Source organism: Triticum aestivum, chromosome 1A, assembly GCF_018294505.1.
Source record: "Triticum aestivum cultivar Chinese Spring chromosome 1A, IWGSC CS RefSeq v2.1, whole genome shotgun sequence".
NCBI lineage: Eukaryota > Viridiplantae > Streptophyta > Magnoliopsida > Poales > Poaceae > Triticum > Triticum aestivum.
The window spans coordinates 526,096,989-526,105,672 of record NC_057794.1 but is presented as its reverse complement, the minus strand read 5'-3'; the positions used below and the strand labels follow the sequence as shown (position 1 = coordinate 526,105,672).

The 8,684-nt window shown below is 46.2% G+C and overlaps 1 long non-coding RNA gene across 1 annotated transcript; it reads right to left on the bottom strand.

Moving 5' to 3' along the window:
• Positions 1-5,922: 5,922 nt before the first annotated feature.
• Positions 5,923-7,296, bottom strand: LOC123175026 (uncharacterized). The gene is made up of 3 exons (XR_006487597.1): positions 7,140-7,296; positions 6,939-7,067; positions 5,923-6,316 (listed from the first exon to the last, which is right to left on the bottom strand). It is a non-coding gene; the product is annotated as an uncharacterized lncRNA (long non-coding RNA).
• Between the last annotated feature and the right edge of the window lie 1,388 nt (positions 7,297-8,684).

Below are 8,684 nucleotides of genomic sequence, written 5' to 3'. Positions count from 1 at the left end.
TGTTGTTGTTGTTATTGTTGTCGACGATGTGGTGCACGTTATTGTTTTTTACTACCGTACATCAAGTTAACTTGGGAGCAACTACAATAGAAGATGGACTTGCGGTGCAAAAATAGAAAAAATAGTCCAGAGCCATCAGATCATAGATGGATGGCACAGGTTCTTGGGGAGGGATCTCAGGCCACTTAAATGGACATTTTATGAAAACCCCCCTAGTGGCAGTTATATATAATAGAACTTTGCAGTAACCACCTCAAGTACCTCATCTCCCTCTCCAATTGTTCTCTCCAGCAACCATTTACATCGTCACATCGATGATGCCCCCAACCCTCTTAGTCTTATAAAATCTTTGCACACATGTATTGCATGAAATTCATGTATATTTCATTGCATTAGTGGATTGTACAACATCACTAATTATGCATGGAAGTTTGTACATGTTTGTCGCTAAAAATTATACCAATATCTGTAACAATTATGAGATACACTTCAAGCATAACTAAAATACATGTCAAACTAGAACAAGAGACTCGCATACATATCAAGTGAAACATAAGAGAATCATTTTTACTACTTGACCGGCAAGACTAACTCTTAACTATAAATGACTAATATAATCATAGCTCAACAAGCATTGCTATTAACAATTGCATCAGCTTTACTTGGTTGAGGCTCTAGCTTTTCCCTCCAGTTCTGCTGCTTCTTGCTCATCAAGCTTCATGTGCTGGGAGAAATCACATCAAACAAACACGATTCAGTTAAGCACATGTATGTGTTGGTGGATGCTTAACAAAATAATTAAAATTTTCTTGCAGATAAATTCTTGCGATTCCAAGGGAACAATTAAAATTATCTTTTCTAAACACTTCTTCTCTCCATCTCTAGTCCTTATGCTTCCAGTTGTCACATCATCATCCATCTACAAATATGAGGACACTTTTATAGTTTACATCACCGGGCAAGAAATAGAAAAATATGGAAAATATTTAATAGCATAACTAAACGTACAAGCTGCATTTCTGCGTAAAGCATACCATACCATACAAGGATTCAACCTCCTCAACTTATTTGGTAGACGCTTCAGATTGTAGCTACAATAACTTGGAAGAGGTTGCTTCAAAATGAAAAAAGTGCAGTGTCACAGAAGTTGTAGCTAGAACTGAATGTTCCTTGTCCCAGAAGTTGGTAACATGTTTCAGAGAAAATACTCTGAAGCATTACAAAACGGATGCTTCATTCTTTGTGTTGCTGCATCTATTCTTCATGGTACATTATGCTCAAGAATGGTCATCTTTAGATTTTCTTCTGTGAAAAGTTTTCAGCGGGTTAGCACATTATCTTGTTAGTTTTCTGTCCTAGATTCAGCTCATTTCTACATGTTCTGTTTCCTGATGAAAACAGTATTTCAGTTTCCCCTAATCTATACTATGATGCGCTCTCCAACTTATGAACTTTAATCCTTCATGTTGCTTTATCCCCCCTAATAATGAGGTCCAGCAGCAAAGTCAAACGGTTTCCTGTGATTTCGAGTAAATTTCTGAATATCTATGCAGTATACTTTGAATTAAATTCGTCAACAAACATTTTTTTTCTGTAGCTAGAGGATATGCTTTAAGACTTAGCCATTTCTAATGGAGCATGAGGAACATCATGGTCAGTGGGCATTTGAAATCACTACACTCTCATTAATACTAGCAAATACAACATTCTTACCTCTAAAAGTTCAGTATTCTGGGTTGAAATTAACTTCTTGTACTGACAGAACTAGTTTCAGGTTAAGTCGGCTCTTAGCAAATGGATCTTTGATAAAGTAGTGTAAGATAACTAATGTAAGAGGGTATCAAAGTGGATTGCACATAGCAATAAATAAAAAAAATTCAGGGTACATTTATTCAGAGTATATTAGTAATGGAAACATGAGTAACACCCTTCACCTTGACAGTGTTCCCATCTGTTAAATACACGACTGAGAATTTCCGTAGAATGTGCAGATGCATTGGGCTATATGCAATTCCAAATGTATACTCAGGCAATTCATGGTGATAATATACTTATAGATGACAGACTCCGCACAAAATTAGCATAAATGAAATGATGGATTATAAACAAAACGATTTCCCCACACAAGTCTAAGTTATCTTCTCCGGCGTCTCCGCGTCGGCAGAATGGCAGATGCCGGAGCTAGGCGCGCGGGGGTGGGGGAGCGAGGTGGAGAATGGTGGGCCTAGGCAGGACAAAGGATGGGACGAGGTAGTCCTATGGACGTCCAAGCACAGTACCGGGGCGACCTTGCTCCCCCGACGTCGCAGCCCAGCACAAGGTGAGGTCTTCCGGGGCAGCCCGGCCCGATTTTTTTATTGATAATAAATAATAATGCTGTAATTCCGAAACTAGTATTGATAAGTAAGAATTTCAAGAAATAGGAAGGACGCCATCAATAGTAGCGTCCAGACCTGGTCGCTGTTGCAAACCACGTCCACACATGGACGCTATTCTTAGCAACGTCCAGTGTTTGGTCCAACCTAGCCTAGAAAAGTCCTCGCCTTCGTCCGACCTAAGCGCAACTCCAACGCGGCAACCTAAACTGATACATATTTTGTTCGTTCTTTGTTCATTTGGATCGGTCAACCACGTCAATTTCCGTTTTTGTCCGCCGGTCCGAAGATGCTCGGACAAACATATTTCATATTTGCACTGGATTTCAATTTTTTAATAAAACAGCCAACAGAATCCAATTTACATTAATTAAAACTAAAAAATATTAAATTAAAAGATAAAATAAACAGTTAGCGGTGGACAGTAGATCATCGTCATTTTCTTCCTCCTCCTTGGCCAGGTCGACGTAGACTGGCGTCTCCATCCACGGGAACGCTTGCTGGATGGCTGGCAACGTAGCCACTTGCTGCACCACCAGCTGATGCTTCTTCTGCCGCTCGGCCTTCATCGCCTGCTCTGCAGCCTACCACTCGGCCTCCTCGTCTATCGTGCCCATCCACACGGGCATGCATGATATATGATGGCAACGTGTTCGTCCACGACCATGATTGCCCAAGCCGTGGCCATGGCTCCTCCTCCATAGGCTTGGGCGCAAGCGGTGCTAGGGGCGGTGGGGGCATGTTAGCCTCCACTCTAGCCGCCGATTCAATTAGTGCATGTGCAAGGCTAGGCCACTTGGCGAGCTCCTTGCGCTCGGCCTCCTCAATGGACCTCCTTGTGGCCTCCTCGAGAGCCACAATGTAGGCCTCCTAATCCTCCCCCCTTCACCATGACCGACGGTGATGGTGGATGGTGCACAGGACGCATCCTTGTAGCACGACTGACAACGCTGGTCGTGCTCAGTGGCGAACTACGCGTCCTAGTTCGGCAAATCCATTTTGGACGCTGGGTTGCGGCAAAGGTCGTCCGAGAGTAGACACGACGATGGTGGATCTCCATCAGCTGCGTGCGGCCTGAGTCTGGCACAGTCGGCACCAGAACCCTATCGAGGTTGAGGTGCCATCCATGTGGCAGGTTCACGTTGGGCTACGACACCAGCACACCATGCTTCGAGAAGTGTTGGCAGTGGTGCACTGACACGTAGAGGCAAAAGCACGACAGCCGACTCAAGATCAACTTATCTATTATCATAAACTAGCCAGTTACCAATTGTATTGCCCAAAAGTAACAACCTAGCCAAATATATAATGTACGTTTGTAACCATTAAATAAATTATACACAAGACTAGACAAAGAAGATTCAACGAGGCCATGGAACAACTCACATGCTCCAACCATAAGTCTAGTGGATGATCCTAATGATGAGCGAATGATCCTAATGACAAGCAGCTAGTGAGATGATGTTGCTCATGTGATGATTGATGCTGTCCGTGCTGGAGCTTGCTTACCACCTAGAAAGGTAAGAAGTGATGGTTGCAGGTGTATTAGAGTATATAGGTCATGAAATCTCTATCTATCAAAGTAAAATGACTCGGTTGAGCCTAATCAGAGCACCAATGAAAGGGCAATGACTGGACGCCATCCGTGCTAGCGTCCAGACCTGGACGCAGTTAGCAATAGAGTCCATCCTGGATGCTGTTATTCCTGGCATCCTTCCTATTTTTATAATTTTCACCAGCCCTTTACCAGTTTCGGAATTACAGAATTATCATTTATTATTAATAAAAAATTTGGCAGCCCGGCCGCCGACGAAGAGATGGTAGGAGCCGTCTGAAAGGAGATAGAACAGCAGCTAACGGGGCTTATTCACTACCTGGGCACCGGATCTAGACCGCCGCCATCCTCGGCAAGCTAAAGTAGATCGGCGAGAGGGGTTGGTTGGAGGTCTGTTACCGAGGAGGGGATCACATTTGGAGGAGAAGGATGTCCGATGCAAATTAACTAGCCCGGGTCTAGACCGCCGCCATCCTCGGCAAGCTAAAGTAGTTCAACTGTGCTTGAGGTGAAAGAATAGAAAAATCAATCTGCACCTTCCGATTGAAGATAGACAGTAGAGATTATGGCGGAGCGATCTGCACAGACAATTAGCAAAATGGCCCCTTGGTTCTAGTTAATTTGCATCGGACATCCTTCTCCTCCAAATGTGATCCCCTCCTCGGTAACAATTGGAGAGGGAGATGAGGTACTTGAGGTGGTTACTGCAAAGTTCTATTATATATAACTGCCACTAGGGGGGTTTTCATAAAATGTCCATTTAAGTGGCCTGAGATCCCTCCCCAAGAACCTGTGCCATCCATCTATGATCTGATGGCTCAGGACTATTTTTTCTATTTTTGCACCGCAAGTCCATCTTCTATGTAGTTGCTCCCTGTTCTTTGAATGTGTGGTTGACATCTCAAATTAGTATGGACTGAATTTAACGGAAATTGGTAGGCGCGGACGGGCGCGCACGCTCCCTGTATCGCTACCCATTCACTCGTTTTTGGGATGTGGGCCGTACGTGGTATTGTAGGGGTTGCAGGGTATCTGTACGTCTACATCGAATATACCGAACTTGGTCTCGGACGGCCGTTTGTTTCTCACGGCGGGTCATCGCCCCTTCCGTTTACGACCGGCGGCACCGTTACACATGGTGGGAAGCGGCGCTTGTTCGGTCCACCGGCGCCTGTCGTTTTTAGCTACCCCGCACATACCTGCTCACTCGATTCTCCAAATTTGACTGAAGAACCCAAGCTACAGCTCATGGCGAACGCCAACCAAGGTGCAGATCTGATCGCCCTGCCTGTATTCCCTTGCCGCCGGTCGCCCTGCCTGTAGTCCCCTGCCCGGATTGCGGCAGGGTAGTGGTGACATACGTCGCCTGCCGCGGCCAGTTCACCGGCGAGCGCTTCCCCAGTCGATGGCAGCCGGGACGAGGAGGAATGCGATTTCTGCAGGTGGCAGGAAGCCTACGCAGAGCACCTGGCTTCGCTTGAACCGAGGACACCTCCGCTGGCGCAAATCGATCCAGGCCAGCAGCAAATCGCAGCACCAAATGAAGCTGGGCAGCTGCAGGAGGCAATGCTGGGCAGGCGCTGCAAAAGCATTCAAAAATCAAACTACATGGGTACAGTGCTATATCCCGCCCATGGCAGCCTGATGGAGTGATCCGGAGGCTAGCGGCAGCAAGCAGATATGCCTGGAGACTGTGAGCAGGTGGCAAAGATTGGCTCACTTCAAGTAGTAGCAGACTTGATGGTGGCTCACAGTAGACCCATGTCATGAACAGAGGACTCATGAGTGTGTGTTTCTCAGCAGTACCTTCTAAGGGTTAGCAGCTGTTTTTTTATTGATTAGCACATGTAAGATTAATAGGAAGGAAATGTGACAGCAGCATGAAACCTATCTTTCAACAGTACACCCATTTAAGCAAGGGTATCAGGCAAACACAGTACAATTTTTAGGCCAGGCAAATGCAAGTGAGCATGCCCGATACAAAGCAGAAGGTAAAATTCAGATGCACTTGCGATGCTTGCATACACGCATCATGGGTTGCCATGGTTAAGACAAGTACAGATTACTAAGCTGATATACACAATACACATCAGGAAAGTGGCATTGATCAACCAGGATACAGTAACAAACTGGGTGCTACTTGACATGCTTTCGTGCTTACATAGATTTATCACTGATCGATAGCAGGATCATGAGTTGTTTGCTCGGCAACATGTACCACAATCTTAGGATTGTTGCAGGTGTTCTTCTAATGACCTCCCACCCCGCAGATCGAGCATTTCGGTTCTCTCCTTTTCTTTTGAGGCACGTATCCTCTGTTTTTTCAAGGGCACATTCTCTTCCAGCGCATGGTGTGCGCTCAATAGGGGCTCGCCCAATACGAATCCTGCATCATTATTTAACGGATATCATTATTTGACTGAAAATGGGTGCCTGATTTGTACTGAAGAATGCAATGGTCACAAGCAACCAATATAGTAGCACTGCTTTAATGTTGAAGATTTCAATTATTCAGACATGGCTTACCACACTGTTTTCAGTGTTTATGACGATCCAAGACAAACTTACGTTTTGCTCATTTTCTCATCAGGATTTCATTGTTCATACACAAGCAACATGGAGGTGCGGGTTTACTTTCAGATTTCTGAAGTTATTAAGAATGAAATACAACCGACTGTAAAAGACATCAGGCTTGATAAGCAACCAAAATGTAAAGCAGAGATTTACATCTGGAGATATAAAATTTTCAGACATTTATAACCGTAATACATTCAGAGATGAGCATGGGCAACTATGAATTGATGTTATATGTATATATTTTTTGATTTTTGCTGAAGAATTCAGCGCTGACACGCGAGCAGTATGCAAATCTGAAGAATTCAGAGCTGACACGCGAGCAGTATGCAAATACACCTTGTGCTTCAGACTTTCGGAGTTCTTTTTTTTCCCAAATATGGCTTACATGAATATGTTCAGAGTTAAGCAGGATCAAAACCAAGAAAGGGCACCTTCTAGTCCAACCGGGGCCTTGAGGGTCTTCTTTCTCCCATGCTTGATTCAGCAGCCGACTGTGTGAGGCAAGTACCTGCCTCACCGGCCGGAGTTAAATCGTTGGTTTCAAGATCCGGCCAGGGAACCTGTGAGAAGACCCGGCCATCCATTAGTTGGTCCTTTCAAATGATTCAACGAAGATGAAGTAGCAACCATACCTGTCGACAGGATCTGTTAGGAACTCCAGCCCATTGCTGTTCTCTTCCGCCGCCGCGGACTATGCTCTCTGCTGATGGTGCCGCAGAGCAGTCGTAATGAGGGAGCGGGGTGGGAGATGGGGATCTTGGCTTCTGCTGGGCCCGCAAACGCATTTATTTTTGAGTAAAATGCAAGCGCGGTCCTAATTCTTTCTCAAAAGTGTCGATTGGGTCCTAATTCTTTGAAAATGCATATCTGGGTCCTAATTCTTTCTAAGTTGTTCATCCGAGGTCCTAATTTCGTCTGACCGCCGCTGACCAGCTCGCGTGACGCTTTGACCGCCGCCACGTTGACTCGAGGGCCCATGCGGGAGATTTCCCGCGGTTGGAGGTTGGGAATTTAAGCAATTTGGCACTCGGAGTTTATGCTTTCCTCATTCCCTGGTCCCTAGGTATTCTGCTTGCTCTCTCCCTCTCTCTAGCGCCGCGCCGTCGCCGCCATGTCCGTCGATGCTAGCTCATCTGCCGTGAAGCACCGCGGGAAGAAGGCTGCCCAAGCGCCTCCTCCACCTCCAGCATTAGCCCTTTTCTCGCCGCCCATCTCATCGCCGGCACCAGCGGGTGTGCTGCCGTTGGTACCATGCCCTAGCAGCCACATTCGATCTACGATTCGTCTTGTGTCAAAATCGGAGGCAAATCCTGGCAGGATTTTCTACAAGTGCCCCAATCACCATGTAAGATTTTCTACAAGTGCCCCAATCCATTTGATGTTTCTGTGTTTCTTTTTGGCTGAATTTTATTACTCAATTTATGTCAGATTCCACCAAATCCTCTTGTGGTCCTAGATATCGAGGGATTCAGTCAAATACTACCATTGATTCGAGCTAAATTTGAATCCGAAGAAAAAGAGGATCGAGAGTTAGGGTTACAGGCACGACACTAACCGTATCGCGGAGGAGGATCTCCGGGTCGCCGCAGCACGGGCGCCATCCTAGCAGCAACGCCGCCGGACAAGCGCCTGCGATGGCCGCCTCTTCTCACCGGCCACCGTCGTCGATCGCCCCTGTTTCGCCAGAGCAGAGAGAGGTGGGGAAGTGGAGAGGAAAAGGATTACGGCTGCAGAGAGATTAGGGTTAGGGGGCTCTTTTGCAAAAACGCACGGCTGGTCGTTATCCCGCGTGGGCCCTCGAGTCGACGTGGCGGCGGTCAAAGCGCCACGCGAGCTGGTCAGCGGCGGTCAGACGAAATTAGGACCTCGGGTGAACAACTTAGAAAGAATTAGGACCCAGATATACATTTTCAAAGAATTAGGACCCAATCGACACTTTTGGAAAAGAATTAGGACCGCGCTTGCATTTTACTCTTTATTTTTCCACCGCTATGTCTACGCCATTTTCTGGACCGAACTGTTGTCCGAGTACGTCACGTACCGCGATCCATTAAATGTACCGACGGCACATTTTCACTCCCCGTCCGTTACCGCGCAACGTACGCGATCTGGCTGTATGTATCGACAGTAAGACTACATGCGGGGAGAATATCCGGTACTCCCAACCCCTAGGGTGC